Source organism: Balaenoptera borealis (assembly GCF_965194805.1).
Source record: "Balaenoptera borealis genome assembly, chromosome: 18".
In the NCBI taxonomy this organism is placed as follows: Eukaryota; Metazoa; Chordata; class Mammalia; order Artiodactyla; family Balaenopteridae; genus Balaenoptera; species Balaenoptera borealis.
Window position 1 is genome coordinate 77,753,327 of NC_138877.1, and position 17,826 is coordinate 77,771,152.

Genomic DNA, 17,826 nt, shown 5'->3' on the forward strand with positions numbered 1-17,826 from the left:
TTCGCAGCCCCAGAGGGTCCCCTGGGACCCGGTTACATTTGTCTTATCTCCTTGGAAAATAAAAGATGTAGTGGCCTCGGTGAGGTGTCTTCACTTTCTTCAAGGCATCTCCTCCTCCTCCCCTCATGCTTTTTTGTGGCGACATGAAAGGTGACTGCCCCCTGGGGGTCAGGGGACACTGGCGAGTGAGCCCTACAGTGAGAGCTGGCACTGACCACCGGGGCGCCCGAGGATGACCACCCCGGTTCCCCATGAGTCATCCGCTACACATGGTTCCTTAGAGTTCCCTCCCAGTGATGTCATGGAAAATGGGAATGAGGGGAAACCAGGAAAGGGAGAATAAAATGCACTGAGAGCAAGGGGTAGGAAGAAATAGTAGAATAAAGGATTTAAGCAGAGAGGAAGAGAAGAAATATCACAAAGAGACAGAACAGGGGAAGCGTTCATGAAACTAATTATATGGGAATAGGCAGAGTTTATTAAAAATTCCTGCAAGGCTTTCTTGTTAAAAATGAACATAAAACAATAAGCCAGTCACAAAAAGACAAATCCTGTATGACTCCACTTTTATGAGGTCCTGGAGTCGTTAAATTGAGCAATTGACGCAGGAGCGGGCGGCAGAACAGAGAAGGATGCAGCCACGGGCTCCCCTCTGGGGTGACTGCGTCGCGTCCAGCGTGAGGGCAGAGGGGTTTGGACCATGACCACCCAGACGGTGAACTGAGGGAAATAGGTGTTCTGAAACAAAGATGCAGTCATTACAGCTCTGTCCACTTATCAGACATCATTTTTACAACCCTGACCTCTTTTCCACCTTTTCTACTAAACTCTAATGCTGATTTATAACTCCTATGAGCAAAGATGAGTGTCAGAGCTCCCAACCATTGATCTATTCTCCTGTATTGATTCTACCTGCACTTACTGCTGACGGCCAATAGGGGGTGTTAATCAACAGCTTTATTTCTATTCTGCTCATTGATATCTAAATTAAAAAACATGCGTATGTGTCAAATTTCAACACATTTATTAAAACATAAATATTTAACTCCTTGAATCGCATAGGACTTTTATCACTCTCATTAAATTCACTTATGTATCCTTTAGTCTCAAAATTTTCCTAAATGTCTACAAATACACTCTGAAGGATATAGATGTATTTTAAAGTCAACGTTTAAATGGAAACATAGCATGTGTACAGAAGAGTTCACAAATCCCAAATGTACCGCTGGAAGAATTTTTCCAAAGGCAACACATCTGTGGGACCACTGGGGCAACATACAGGATGTTACCTGGCAATTCCCTCATCACCCCTTCCTAGTCATCACCCCCCGCAGTGTAAGTGCTCTTTTTTTTTTTTTTTTTTTGGCCACACTGCGAGGCTTGTGGGATCTTGGTTCCTCAACCAGGGATCGAACCTGTGCCCTCAGCGACGACGGCGCAGAGTCTTAACCACTGGACCGCTGGGGAATTCCCAGAGTAAGTGCTCTTCTGATTGGCTTCATCATAGGGTAGTCTTGCTGTTCTTAAACACTGAATAAATTGTATTATATTGTGTGTCTGGATTCTTCTTAATATTATGTTCCTGAGATTGTCCGTGTTCTGAGTGAAGCAATATTACATGGTAGTATGTATGTAGTATACATGTAGTATGTACGTAGTGTGTGGTGTGTTCACACATCATTGCACTATAGCGTTCTACTGTCTGAATATACCGCGGTCATTTATCCGTACTATGGCCAGCAGGCAACTGGGCTGCCCCCAGGCCGGGCTGTTATGACTGACGCGGCTGAACGTTTTGTACACGTGTTTTGGTGCACGTATGTTTGCATTTCTGAGAAGTGTATATTTAGGAGTAGAATTGCTGAACAGGTTTCCAGAAAGGTGGTACCGATTTACATTCCCACTGGCTGCAATTTTTGTCTCTCCACATTCTCACCAACATTTGATCGTAAACCTATTTTTTATTGTGTGACATTTTTACGTTACTTGACATAGAGTTTTCCCAGGGTTTTCCAAACAGTATAACTTTAGCCAGATACTAGGGAAAGAGTAATGAAGATTAAGAGCTGTGTAATTACCAGAACTCAGAATACGTATGTAGCACACCAAGTATTCTAATGGAAATTTTAAGACATTTCTCGAGTTAGGGAGGCCTCTTCTTGATCAATGCAAGGTGTTGTGGATAAAGTCCTTTACTCTTACTCATTTTAAGCCCGCGTTACATTTAAGTTGCTGCAGTGATTAACCCCCAGGCCCTAACCGAGCATCAGCGTTGGGATGGACAGAGAGCGTCTGACATCCCACGGCAGAAACGCCTCTCCCTCGCACAAGGAGGCGTCCATCCCACAGCTCAGCATCATTCCGGTCACATGTCACCAGTCCAGAGGTGGCCTGCGTGTTGCTGACCCCAGCGTCTGCTCAGCGCTGTCTGCAGGTGAAGTCAGAAGGTGCTGAGCTGCAGGAGGCGTGGATGTCCAGGTTACTAGCGTGTAAGCAAGTGGGGCTGGCTTTCCCTTTTCTCTGGGTCTTTACACTGACGTGTGAACACGGAGTAGTAAAATATACAAAACATAAAATTTACCATTTTAACCATTTTAGGTGTCTAGTTCAATGGCACTAAGTACATTCACATTGTTGTGTAACCATCACCACCATCCGTCTCCAGAACTTTTTCATCTTCCCAAACTGAACCTCTGACCCCATTAAACACCAGCTCCGCCTTCCTCTCCCCCAGCTGGCCTGCACCATCTACTTTCTTCTCTATGAATATGACTCCTCTAGGGACCTCATATTAGTGGAATCAGACAGTATTTGTCCTTTTCTGTCTGGCTTATTTCACTCACCATAATGTCTTCCAGGTTCACCCATGTTGTAGTGTGTGTGTCAGAATTTCCTTCCTTTGTAAGGCTGACTAATATGCCATTGTATAGATGGACTACATTTTGTTTATTCATTCATCTGTTGATGGACACTTGGGTTTTCTCCGTCTTTTGGCTGTTGTGAATAGAGCTGCTATGAACATGGGAGGACAAGTATCTGTCTGAGTTCCTTCTTTAAATTCTTTTGGATACACACCCTCGGAAGTGGAATTGCTGTGGTAATTCTGTTTAATTTTTTGAGGCACCACCATACTGTTCACCACAGTGGCTGCACCATTTCACATTCCAGTGTTAAGAATCCTAATTGTGGGGCTTCCCTGGTGGCACAGTGGTTAAGAATCCGCCTGCCAATGCAAGGGACACGGGTTTGAGCCCTGGTCAGGGAAGATCCCACATATCATGGGGTAACTAAGCCCGTGCGCCACAACTACTGAGCCTGCGCTATAGAGCCCGCGAGCCACAACTACTGAAGCCCGCGCTCCTAGAGCCCGTGCTCCACAACAAGAGAAGCCACCGCAATGAGAAGCCCGCGCACCGCAACGAAGACCCAACACAGCCGAAAATAAAATAAATAAATTAAAAAACAAAAGAATCCTAATTGTGTTCCCAGGGCCTTCCTTTTCTTTGTTTGAAGGTTTTTAATTATAAATTCAATTTATTTGATACAAGGCTATTCACATGATTTCTTGAATGAGTTTTGTTAGTTTTAGTCTTTCATGTAATTTGTCCGTTTAGCATACATTATCTTTGCGTATAACTCGTTGCTGTTTCTTTCTGGGAATGAGGTTCTTCAGCCCTTACACGGATAAAATTAGTGCTTGCGATGCCCACTAGGGGGTCTTGGGCTCCACAGATATTTAGACTCGTGAGGGTACCCGGGGCCTCGCGCAGAGGACGCGGGCAGGAACGCATCGACACCGGTGCCAGGAGCAGAGTCCGGCACTTTCCCTCGGGAGGCGTCCTCGCAGTGGCCCACGCAGCCGTCTGGGGACTGTCCTCTGCCCCGCCCCACCCCACGAGGCTCAGTTCAAGGGCGAGGACAGAAGACTCACGCAGGCGGGATGCGGAGCAGTTCAGGTCCTGCAGAGGCGCTGCTGTCTCTGTAACAGCTTAGGGGTGGTTTCCAGGGCATCCTGATCACCCCCGGGTCACCTTGTTGGTGAGAAGACACCTGCCCTAAACCCTGGGCAGCGTCTCACGAGTCAGCGATGCTCCCAGCAGCGGCGGGGGTGGGAGTGGGGGGAGAGCGCACAGCCTGCAGGGCCCCATGGGGGCTTCACGAGGCAGCAGAAGGAACCAGGGGGCTGAGAGAGGCAGACCCCGCAGTAACAAGAGGGTGGCGACCCCTGGTTCCCGAGGGGGACGCGACTGACTTGTTTGAATAATCCCACGGGCGGGCCGGGAGGTTGAGGTGGGGGCGGTGCAGCTGCTCCAGCTGGTGGGGGAACTGGCCGGGAGGGGGACCTTTCCTGCTGGGCGGGGCGCAGGGGGCACGGCTGGCGAGGACAGGGCAGCTCACGGTCAGACCTTTGGGGCCCCGTGAGGCTCAAAGGCATCAAGGCAGCACGTGGAATTTTAGGTCTTGTAATACACAGGGCGCTGACATGCCCAGGTAGGTGTCACCACGCTGGGGCCCCCAGTCCAGAGGCAGGGCAGTGATTTCCCTCATAAGCAATGTTACCTGGTGACACAGGTGACACCTGGATAAAGCTTTCAGGGGAGCACAGCTAGGAAGTTAACCCAAGGTCACATTTCCACAGCAAGGGGGAAACCTTGAACAAAAATGACCTTTGTCTCAGGCTGGCGATAGGAACTATTTATACACGGATACGTGAATTAATCGAAAAGTAAAATGGCCCCATCCATCGCCATCATTTCCAGAAGTATTTTTTTATACTTAATACTCAGTTATAAAAATTGGTATGCTGCATTGTTTTCATCAGCTGTGAACTAAAAAAATTATAATGATACAATCCAGAATAAATGTTTTTGACACCTACAGCTTTTGATCACATTTAATAATATGTATTTCTATTTATATCTGTATTTTGCATGCAGAGCAGTCTACTTGAGTGATTAGTAAAAGTCTTTCTAATATACAAGTATATTACATTAAGATTAAAAGTGTATTACATTAGACAAATAGCAACAGCAGCACACATTACACTTTGTTGTACAACCTGCCTGTTTCCCTTATTTTTGGATATCGTATCCAGGCATTTAGTGTCTCTCTCTCTTTTTTTTTTTTTTCTTTTTAGGGCTCCATAGCAATTAATTATTTCTAATTTTTATGATTACAAATAATGCTATAATAAGTAACCTCTTACATATGTTATTTCACATTTGGTGAGAATATATCTGAAGGTTAAATTTAAATTCCTAGAAGTGGAATTACTGATGTAAAGAGTGCTTTTATAATTTTGAAAGACATTGTCATATTATACTGGTCAGAAGTTGTGTCAATATACTCCACTTTCTGTGGAGAAAGTATATTAAAACATACAATTTTAAGGGAAAAAAGTAAAATGTAAAATTAGACTTTTAAAGAAGAACTTGTCAGTGCATTTTTTTTTAAATCAGTGCATTTTTAAATGGCTATGGTGGGTGTTTAACCATAATTTTTATTATTAGAGATTCCATTGGATACCATGAAAGGAGTGACCTGATTTTATTTTTAAGCCAGTGTTTATGACACACTGAAAATTACACCCTTTGCAACTATTTTAACTTACAAATAAACTTTTAGAAATCAAATTAAAAATTTGCAAGGCTATAATAATTTTTCATGAGTAAAAATATATGAAAACCACTGCTCTGAACCCCAGCTTATACCTGGTTTGGTGGCTGGGTTTTGGGGTGTGACAGGGCCAGTACCAAACACTTCAGCCACCAGCCGTTGTCTGGATACGAGTGCTTCACCTTTTCTCGAGTAGCTGACCTGAGGGTCTCCTGGCCTCAGGACGGCTGTAAGTGCACCTGTGTTGGACGCATCTGTTATTTTGTAACAGCAAACATTAGTTTGAGGACAGAACATTAAAAACTATTAAGTTGTAAGATATACAGGCACATGGAGAATAATTTACTGTGCCATTGAGAATCAATTTCAAGTCTTATTCCGTGAGTCTGGGTTCTGGACATCTGGGTTACTAATGAATTCCTTACGTAAAAATGCGTGCACACATCTTAGCTTTGGTATATCCTCATTATGAAGATTGGCCACATAGCTGGAGTTTTCTTCTACATAACAGAAAAGTACTGAGCTGACCAGTAGGTCAATCTAATACGTTTACCCATCCTATCAGCTTGTTCAGAAGCTGCAGTCACTGCCTCGTACGGAATAAGGTAAGGTGTTGCTATGACTGAAAATAGGCTCTCTTGCTCCTGGGTCTGGGTTGAAACGTGCGCCCCGGCCTCCTTCCCCGACACCCTCATACCCACCAGCCACCCTGCCCTCGAGCTGAAGAGCGTGGATGGACAGATTCTGTGGTGCCCAGGACAGGCGTGCTACCCCTGGTTAATGACAAAGAGCCGAGAGAGGCCAGACCCAGGGCGTGCGCCCCTCGCCACCGCTGGCTGCAAGCCCGCCGTGGGGTCCCAGGCGCCCCCACCCCAGGCCAGTGTTGAACTCTTCGCAGGAGAAACAAGAGGACGGGGCACGTTTTCAGCCCAGGGCGGGGCAGAGCAGTCTTGCCAGCACGTGGTTACTTACCTGTAGAAACACTGTCTGAAGCGTGGACCCAGACTTCCAGGACCAGAAACCAGACCTTGGCCGTGGGCAGGAAGGGTGGTTCCAGCCGGCCACACCTGCCAGGCGCTCACTCGGAACGCCAGCTTGTTCACTAAGCTAGAAGGTGGCGCGTGGCGCGTGGGGACCAGCCCTCAGGCCTCCTCGCTGCACAGGAGTCCCCTCTTGGGAGCACGACCCTCGCGCCCAGTGCCCCCTCGGTCCCCTGTCCCTGGCCACGCCCACCCCCGTGGTCCCGAGCTCAGGACAGCTTCCTGCTCCTGCGCCCACGTTCCAGCTTCGTGCCGACCACCCCATGTCGTCAGAACGTTCTCTTTCACGGAAGAGTGTCTGCAGTTTATTAATAAGTTGGCTTCAGTAGAATGAAAAAGGAAAGCGCCTTTATTCCTTCTCTGCGGCCCCTTTAAGCCGCTCTGTCTGCCCTCTCTTTGCGGGCAGCGCAGAAACACACTGCAGGAGATCTAGGGCAGAGGGCGTCGCTTTTCTGGTCCTTGTCAGGTGTTAACAAAGAATCACATTTTTGGGGCATAAAAAATTCCCAGTCCACTCTACTATGAAGGCTTCCACTTCTCATTCCGCTGGAAACCGCTCTCCTCCCCCGGCCTGGTCCCAACCGTGACCCGGGATGCGGAGGGGTAGGGGCGCCGTGCTTCTAGCAGATTCCCACCTGGATCCCCTCCCCTCCCCGGCCACCCGCTTGCAGGGGGATTGGTGTCTCCTGACAATGGAAGGGCCCGGGTGGGTCCTTCGAGAAGGCCCCGAGGGAACCTCCTGCCTACAGGTCCCTGGCGTGCACCTGGCCTGTTCCTGAGCCTCAGAAGGGCCCCCTCCTCCCGCCGAGACCCCGCTTTTGCTGTCACCTCACCTCTCCGGAGGTCTGCTTCAGAGGTGAGCCTCTCCGAGGCACCAAGTCTGGACACAGGGTCCTGGTCCAGAGCCGGTCTCACCACTCAGGTGAGTCAGCTTGGGTGCCTGTCGCTGCACCCCCCAACCCGGGGAGTGAATGAAGCTCTGAGTGGCCCAGGGGCCCTCTCTTGCCTTCGGGCAGAGCCTCGGCCCCTCCTTCCAGAGGAGGCTCCCCAGTGCTCTCTGAATCCGCCCCCCAGATTCCCGGCCTCCCCTTTTCGGCCGGGATGAGGGGGCCTGGCAGGACCCTGGCTCCGGGCGCCCCCAGCACCTCACTTTAGAATGTGGGATCCCTACCAGGCGTTTCTCTGCAGCAGTACAGCTGCTCTTTTGTTTCTTCCCTTTGCTTGGCGACGTTTCCAGTGGGCTCTTATCCCGCCCCACACAGCCCTGCTCCTCATCTCCTGTGAAACTGTCCTCAGCTCCTTGCGTCTACACCATCCCAGGCCTGACTCGGACTGGATGTCTCACTCTTCAGGATCCTGCGTCAGCCCGGTGCCAGCACGAGGATGAAGCCACACAGGTTGTCCGAACGCACAGAATGAGTCCGTGGGACGGGCTGCGGAGTGGGAGGTGTGGGAGGACGGCCGAGGCGCAGGGGTGCTGAGGGGAAGGGGCAGGGGGGGCTGTGAGGGGGACGTGGGCCTCACCTCTGCGGGAGGGACGCGGGGCTGCGGGGGGCGGCCCAGGGGCTCAGCCCTCTAGCCGGGGTCTGCCCAGCGGGGTGGCGCCCGGAGAGCTGGGAGTGCGGGCAGAACTGAAGACGGGCAGCAGCCCACGCCCGGTGCGGGGGTGGCAGGAGCAGCGAGCAACGTGCCACCTTCCAGCCCTGCTGGGCCCGCCGACCGCACTGCACTGCGGGTGCAGCGGCCCCGGGACGGGGAGGGTCCCTTTCTAGGGCATCAGGCAGTTCCGCTCTGTATCCGCGTGCCCCCAGGCACCATCGCACGGTGGCAACACCCCGCTGTCTCCCGACCTTGGGAATGATGACGCGCTCACGTACAGCATCCCAGCTCCTCGGCTGCGGTCCCTGCCGCCCTGTCCCACTGGTCAGCAGTCACGGTGGCCACAATCTGGCTTTATTTCATACACACCTAGTTCCCGCTCTTCACATTTCCTATCTCATGGATCTTGTTTGCCAAGCTCTTTCCCAGTGATGTGAACATTTTCCTGCTTCTTAACATTCATAGACGCTGCTGCTATGGAAGCACGTGTGTGTGTGTTCCGTTCCCCTCACTGGACGTGTATCCTTACCCTCACCCTTTACTCTGAGGCCATCTCCACCTTGCAGTGAGGCCACCTGGTACCCACACCCACGTGTCCCTGCAACATCCCTGCCAGCCTGTGCCCTGGGCCTCTCCATCTGCCCCGCCACCATTCTTGATCCTTGTGGTTGATCCCTGTTCTACTGGACTCATAATTCCAGCCGTATTTTCTCAACTCTGCTGTGAATCCACATTTTACTTCATCACCTTCTGCTCTGCTCGGTTTCCTTGAGCTAAGAGGACCTTCTCTGTCAGAAATTGTTCTGTGGGGACTGAGGCTCCTCCACACCAGGCTAATTTGCTCACTGTTCAGGCGGCATCTTAATGACATTTAGTAACTGGATAAGCACTCAAGGCCTTGTTCCCTAAGGGACTTCTCTATGTTCCATCTTCAATAATTTGTGGCTTCTAAAAATTGGGTTCCAATTAATCAAACCCATGATTCATTTGAGGTGCTTTTTTCTGCGATAAGTCAAAAGGACAGAAAATGGGGCAATTAAAAACGTTTCCTTTCGCAAGCAGACTTTACATCCAAATGGATGAAACCATTTATAAAGCAAAAAATGTTCACGTAAGATGGATTTTGTTGTCCCCGTATAAAATATGACAGCAGCTAATTACGCCACCAAATATTTATTTGTTGGCGTCTGCTTCTGTTCTTTTTCAAAAAGTACTTCTCCAACAGAAAAATATTTTTAGGTTTTGCAGGAAATATAGGTAAAAAAAATCAATGGGTATTTTAAAATAAAAATCAGAGCACCGCCTACTTTTAGGGTCACTGTTTATTTCAGGCTTATAGCAGATCCACAGAGCCCTGGCACCCAGATCTACTCCTGTCTCTGGCGTTTTGTATATATTTTATATTTTTATATAATATCCAGGCGGGGGCACTGAGAACGATACTCACTGGTATCCCCAAAGTAACTTCACATGAGGGAAGGAACAGATTTGTAAAACACTCTGTTTTCTAAAATCCTTGTCTATTACAGCCTCATTACAATTTACACAAACGAAAATGATTGGAACAGTTTAATCTTAATTCCTGTTGCTTTTGTTTAAGTAGGTTTGCTCAGCCACAGAAGGTGTTAGGCGTGTGTGTCTTCTGATCACATTTGCTCTCGAGCCAGCATGGTCTTGACCTGAGGCCCGTGGACACACTCCAGGGAATCCCACAGCCCTCTGACATTCCCTGCCTCCAAGGAGGGTTTCTTAGTTTCCATCAGATCTCAGAGGGCTTCTTAACCCCAAGACCTTACAGAGCCAGTGTGAAAAGCCTGCCTGAGAACCTCGGATTCATTTTCCTCCTGGAGATAAGAAAGGTGTGGAAGCCTTTCAGCTCTGGTGAGGTTCTGATACCAGCCAGAGCGTTAACTCTGTGCCCAACATAAACTGTGCTTTGTTTCCGTGAACTGGTGACAGAGACTCACTCAGTGCAGGGTGACGGGGGGGGTGAGGGATTGGTGCAGGGAAGGAGATCACAGGACAGTGAGGTGAGGGGAGGATGGGGTGCTGGAGGGATCCCTAAAGGCTGGGAGTGCGGTGGGGGTGAGGGGTGAGAGGGTGGGGAGAACCGAGGATGTGTTAGCGGAGGACAGGAAGGGACCAGTGGAGGAGAGAGGAGACGGCAAAGGGGGGGAGGTTAGCAGAACACCGTCCAGAGGACGGGCAAGAGCCCAGTGTGACGAACAGACTGCAAATCTGAGTTAGTACGACACGCATGTTCCAGAAAGAAGGGAATGCAGAATCAGAGTGAAGCGTTTGAACGGGGCGGAAATACTGAGAGTGGCTGTGAAATGAGAAGAGAGGGCTGCCAATCCCCAGGAACCTCCTGACTCTCCCTTTAGCTCTCTGCTTGGACCACAAAATCATGGAACAATCATTTTAGCCACCATAGATCCCCTTGATTGTGAAGGGGAGTATGTTTCCTCTCAAAATATACTTTCTTTCCTAAAATTATAAACATGAGACAAAAACAGGCTTAAGGAGTTTCAAGTACAACACAAAAATGACTTCCTGAATCTAAAAGAAAAATTTAATTGCTGAATCGGAGGAGAAGAACGCCCACATTGTTGGACTAGAATATAAAATGGAAGGCATACCTCAAAGCACAGAGGAAAAATATAGAATAGAAATCACGAGGGGAGAAAAGCAACATTGAAAATACGTAAAGAAGGGTTAACAGGAAAGTAAGAGAGGCTCCAGGATGTTAAAAAAAAAAAAAAAAAAAGAGGAGATGAAGGAAAGTTATTCAATATAAGTAATTGAAGAAGATTTCCCTAAGCTGCAGCGAGATGGGAGTCAGGAGTTTGAAAAGACCATCAAGGTCCAGGCAAGAATGAGGATAAATACATGTGTGCATACACACACACACACACACACACACACACACACACGGGGAGTACACACACACACACACGCACACACACACGGGGAGTACACACACACACACACGGGGAGTACACACACACACGGGGAGTACACACACACACACACACACACCCCTTGATCATATCCTGATGAAAATCCTAATCTCTAACAATAAAGAGGAAAATCCTACAAGTTTCTAGAGCAAAAGATCAAGTTACCTACAGAGAATAAAAGGATCAAATCAGCAGACTCCCTCTCTGCAACACTAGAAGCTGCGAGACAATGGAAGAGCACCTGGATGGAATACTTCCACCCTAGTATTCCATCCAGATACTAGGATGAAAAGAGGACTCATCCTAGTAATTCTCTACCCAGCCAAGATACCATTCACTGTTGGAGGATAAAGGTATTTTTACACGCATGGGTGAAATAAAATAGTCTATCACCTGTGCCCCATTAGAGGTAGATATCTGTGACATGACACCAACAGCACACAAACCTTAGGATGCATGAAGGGAGGGAAAAAAAGTGGTGATGAGCAGTGACATATAGACATGCATGCACACATGCCCATGTGTGTAATACAAGTGCTCAATAAGGACTCCTGGAAAAGAAAGTATATCCTACAATACATAGCTAAACTGATTGCAAAATATGGGCATTTGGGGTAAAGGAAAGGGAGCAGGCAAAGCTCTCCAGTGGTCTCTCTGAAAGCGCGGGGATGAGGCAGAAGAAGAGGAGGTGGCACATGCATTCTCCGAGTCTCATCTTTTAAAAAAAAAAATTATTTATTTGGCTGCGCTAGGTCTTAGTTGTGGCATGCAGAATCTTCATTGCGGTATGCAGGATCCTTAGTTGTGGCATTCGGGGTCTAATTCCCCAACCAGGGATTGAACCGAGCCCCCTGCACTGGGAGCAGAGTCTTAACTGCTGGACCACCAGGGAAGTCCCCCAAGTCTCATCTTATGGGGCGGGTGGTGAGCAGGTAGAAAACAGAGCGTGTTGGTGGGGAAATAGTGTGTCATGGCATCTCACCGTAAAAAGTAAAGGTATATGAGTCTGACTACAAGCCAAGATAGGAAAGATAACCATTTGTTAAATGGAAAACTATGATGCAATTTTTAATTTGAAAACAATGGACAAAAAATGGAATGAAGAGCCATTTGAACACACCAGTAAACATATAGAAGAGGAAAATATCAATAGAAAACAGCAATGTAAAGTAAAAAACAATTTATTTAAAATAACAGGGACAAAATAAAGTCTATCAGTCAGTACACTAAACATGAATGGACTTATTTTCTTATTTAAAAAAACCAGACACTGTCAATGAGGCACAAAAAAATAAACCCATTTATGCTCTTTACACAATCTAACTTAAAGTGATAAAGAAAGGTTGAAAATGAGGATATAGGTAAAGAGTCATCAGGTAAGTACAAGTAAAAAGAAAACAGGAATGGAAAAATATTATCAGATCCAGGGAAAATAAGGATAAAAGAAATAATCAAGAGAAAGATGAACATTATGAATTGATTTAAGGCACAATTTGTAAAAAAAGATAAAAGTTTTCAATTAACCTGTGCTTTGAACATCTCAAATGTGTGATTTGAGATTTAGGGAAAACTTGATCTTAACATTTATGTCTTTGACAATTAGATGTATCTCATAGGAAAGGGGGGACAAGACTCAAAAGTTCAGCGGGGGAGGGTGTGACTCCAAAGGGACAGCAGCAGGGACTTTTGCTGCGGTGACGGATCAGTTCTGCAGCCGGATTGTGGTGGTGATGACACCACCTACACACGTGGTGGAGTTGATAGAAGTACATACGAAAAGTACATATAAAACCTGGTGAAATCCGATAACGTCTGTAGGTTAGCTGATAGTCTTATACCAATGTCCACTCCCTTGCTTTGAACTGTTCTCTGGTTTTGTGAGATGTTGTCTTTGAAGGAAGCTGGGTGAAGCTACCTGGGGGCCTTCTGTACTATTTTTGCAACCTATTGTTGGTCTAAAATTATTTTGGAATAAAAAGTTCTTTTTAAAAAAGCACAAAAACCTTACATAATACATATAAGTATATAATCTCTTGAACAGAGCATATGCATCCTTTTAAGTTCATGGGACATTTAAAATCTTAGCAAATTTTGAAAAGTAGAGATTCATAGGCTCAGTTGACTAATCACAGTCAATGGCCAACAAACTCAATTTCTTGGTAATTAAGAACCATATTCGTAGAAAAGATTTGCTCAAAGAGGAACTCAAAAGGGAAATTGCAAATCCTCTTGGGAGCAATGAAAAAGAAATTACTTTCTAATAAAACTCATGGGACCCAGTGAGAGCCATATTCAGAAAAAAAAAAAAAAAAGGGTAATTGATCACTAATCTTGGGAAATGAGTAAAAGCACCATAAAGAACTATAACGGATCTGGGATTTTAACCTACTCAAAAGCTAACACAGTTAAGCCAGAGTTTCGTGGCGCTGGCAAAAGACACAAGACTCCCGGGTCAGAGACAAAGGATACGTGACTTGGCAGGGCAGACAGCATGGGCCTCAGGTTCTCACCAGGGACCCCTGCTCCCAAGTCCAAGGCAATGCAGGCTGGGCTCAGGTGGGTGCCACACACACGGTGGGCTTGTGTCACAGCTGAGGAACCCCAGCTTAGCAAACCCCGATCTTATAGGGACTGCAAGTGAACCTGCCTGAACTTCGTCCCAGAGGAGACCTAATTTTTAATCTACTGGTCAGCAAGCAGATTTGTCCTCTGCCCAAGAGGGGACCATATCTCTATCTTCAAAGGGCTTGGTGCTTGGTCCAAAACACTCTTGAAAAGATAGAACAAAAGCTATCGCTACTTGTGCTCAGATATTCGGAAATGTGAGAGACTCACGGAGAAGAATCTCCCAACAAGTACAAAAAAGAGAAACTAGGAAGAGGGAAATAAGCTGAAATGCATCAAATATGTTTTTCAAGATCCATAATTCATAATGAAACTTAAAAAAATCATCGGTCTCCTTGGCAGGATGCTACAGCACCAACCCATGACACTGAAAACTGGTAAACGCAGAAAATAAGCGTTTATCTTCTCTGTCCTGTAGGAACTATCTGTATAATAACAGGGCCTCTTTACAGAATTCCAGCTGATAAGTATCGGAGGGATGTCAAGCCATGGCAATTCCAAGTGAAATATGGAATCTGGGAGGGAATTATTGACAGCTCCTGAAACGAATGACAGTGACGGGGAGATTCATCATGGACGGATTGGGATGACACCACCAGAATCTCCCACGGATCCGAGCATCATGTAAAGAGAGATTCTGAGATGTCATACTTGCTTTGATGTCACGTGATAGGAAGCTCAGCCTCCCCTTCCTCTGGTGGGATATGTCTGGGGCAGGCATGGCCCTGTTAACTCAAAGGGTACTATTGTGGGTTGAATTTTCTCTCCCAGAAGATATGATCAAGTCCTACCTCCCAGTACCTCTTGTGATCTTATTTGGAAACAGGATCTTTGCAGATGTAATCAAGTTAAGATGAGAATGGGCCCTAATCTGGTGACTGGTATCCTTATAAAATGAGGGAAATTTGGACACTGACACAGAAAAAGAGAGAATGCCATGTGAAGACAGAGGCAGAGATTGGAGGGACGCATCTACAAGCCAAGGAGGAAGCTCAGGGATGGCCAGCCACCACCAGGAGCTGGGAGAGCCCTGGAGCAGGTCCTCCCTCATGGCCTCAGAAGGAACCCATCCTGCCCACACCTTGATCTCAGACTTCCAGCCTCCAGACTGTGAGAGAATCCATTTCTGTTGTTTTGAGCCCCCAGGTTTGCGGTGCTTTGTTATGGTCACTGCAGAAATCTAATACAGGGCCCCAGAGGGACCCACATGCCGCCAGCGGTAGCCAGCTTGTTAACACACCCCTGGCACCACAGCTGGGTGGGATTAACATTTGAATTGGTAGACTGAGTAAAGCAGATTGCCTTCCCCAATGTGGGTGGGCCTCACCCAATCAGTTGAAGGCCTGAAAAGAACAAAACCACCAGTCCTCCTCCAGGTAAGGGAAGATCCTCCAACAGATGTCTTCAAGCTGGAACGTCAGCTGCCCGCACGTCTCCAGCCTGCAGGTCCACCTGCAGATTCGACTTGCCAGCTTCTGTAATCACGTGAGCCGATTCCTTGTAATAAATGTCTTTATACATATGCTACTGGTTCTGTTTCTCTGGAGGACCCTGACTGATACAGCATCCACTTTGCCTCTCAAGGCTCCCGGGGGAGCTGCGCCCCGCTGTTCACTGCACACCTTTGGGTCACTTTCTCCTTTTCCTCACTTGTCCTCCCTGGGATCACCCCCCAAGTGAACTACGTTCACCCAAGGTGGCGCAGGATCTGCTCCGGGACCCAAACCAGGATATGCGTCTTGTTGACATTACATGCCATGATTACTATATCTGTAAATGTCTTCCTGTCCTGAGTAACTTCTCAGCTATATATGTTCAGAAAATATTTTTTCCTGACTTGCACCTTTAATTTTTAGCATTCGACCATATATATGCCAAATAAATAGTACACTGCTTGATAAAATGAGCGCCTTTGGTAATACTTACATTAGATACAGTGAGCTTCATAGAACTGCTTCTTGCTGCATTTTTCAATCTAGATGATGGTCCAATTCAATAAAAGCGACTCTACAGGGTGTGATGGCCAGGTAAACAGCCATCTGTCCGTCTGGCTTCAGGCTGGGGTAGATTTTAACATTTTTGTAACACCGTCCTCCAATTGAGCTACCACAGTTCAGCTGAGCTTTGGGTAGTTCCTGGTTTGGGGCTATTTGTGGGTGAACCCCTAACAATGGCCTGTGTGTGGCCATCAGGCAATAACAGCCGGCCAAGCTGGGCATGAGGCTGAAGTTCTCTCGTGAGAAATGAGGGAACCGAAGGACACACGCCTGACTTGAGAGCCCTTCGACGATCTTTAGGTGCGCCAAAGGGCCTCCAGAGGCAAGGCCAGAATCCTCCGCCGACAACAACCTTAATTGGTGCCAGCCCACGAGAACAATGAGTTCTCCTCCACAGCACGTGTACTCTGTAATAGGAGCTTGGAAAAATGTTAAGTTTAACCAAATGCTCACCTTGGATACTCAGCTCAATTAAACCCTTAAAAACATCTAGCTTTTTTTTTTTTTTTTATAATTTTATTTTAAGCTACTTTCTTTTTGGGGGGGTTTATTTATTTATTTATTTATGGCTGTGTTGGGTCCTCGTTTCTGTGCGAGGGCTTTCTCTAGTTGTGGCAAGTGGGGGCCACTCTTCATCGCGGTGCGCGGGCCTCTCACTGTCGTGGCCTCTCTTGTTGCAGAGCACAGGCTCCAGACGCGCAGGCTCAGTAATTGTGGCTCACGGGCCCATTTGCTCCACGGCATGTGGGATCCTCCCAGACCAGGGCTCGAACCCGTGTCCCCTGCATTGGCAGGCAGATTCTCAACCACTGCGCCACCAGGGAAGCCCCACATCTATCTTTTTTTAAGATATATATTTTTTTGATGTGGACCATTCTTAAAGTCTTTTATTGAATTTGTTACAATATGGCTTCTGTTTTATGTTTTGGTCTTTTGGCCGCAGCACATGTGGGATCTTAGCTCCCCGACCAGGGATCGAACCCGCACCCCCTGCTCTGGAAGGTGAAGTCTTAACCACTGGACCACCAGAGAAGTCCCCAAAACGCCTAGCTTTGAACAATGTTACTTTCTAGAATAACTTCCAAATAAGCTTCTTTGAAATTAATGTACATCCAAGGTAAAAGAATGCCACTAGTCGCTATAAAGCATTAAAACATTCAGGGACTTCCAAGACCCGTTATAGTAGGTGGCCTCTAGGTCCCCCTTCTGACAATGACTGGCTGCCAGGTTCACTGGCCACCTAAGGCCACTCCCTAGAGCTGCCTTTCTGCAGGACCATTTCCTTGAGTCAAGTTGAATCTTACTCTTGTTTACCAGATTATAAGCGCCAGACCTAATTTAATGGAATCTGGAATTGTAATGACTGCATTCTAAATCACGTGACCAATTCAGCAGTAATGAGAGTAAACAGGAATCCCAGTGAACAGCTACTCTGGGGTTAGTACCCTTCTGTTGATAAAGTGTCCTTGGGCACAAAACTTGACGGAACTGTGAATCGTCCTGTTTCCCAGAAAGTGTATAGGGAAGCGGTCTGGACAATGGGTGAGGCGGGTTGGTCCTGGAGTTGCAGAGCCCAGGCTTGAGTCCATCTTCACCACTTGTGGGATGTGCAACCAGTAAAATGGGGACGATGAGAGAAACTTCCTAAGGTTGTCGTCGTGATTATGCCGCACAAAGCAGGGAGCAAGCGGTGGGCAGCTCAGGAAGTGGGAGCTGTGACCACCGAATACATGGCCCTTATAATCCAGAATTCATACTGCTCTTCAAATCACTTTGTGTTCTCATGTGGAAAGAAAACTTGACCGCTTAACTCGAAGCTGGAAATAAATGCACTTCATGATTGCAAAAGCAGGCAGAGGAAGGGGAGAGTTAAGCTTCTGTTTTTTTAAATCTTCACGTTTTCTAGCTTTTGTCACTAATGAGATTAATATATGTGCCTGGCACATAGTAAGCTCTCTGCGGGTGACTGCAAATGCTGTCTTAAATTGC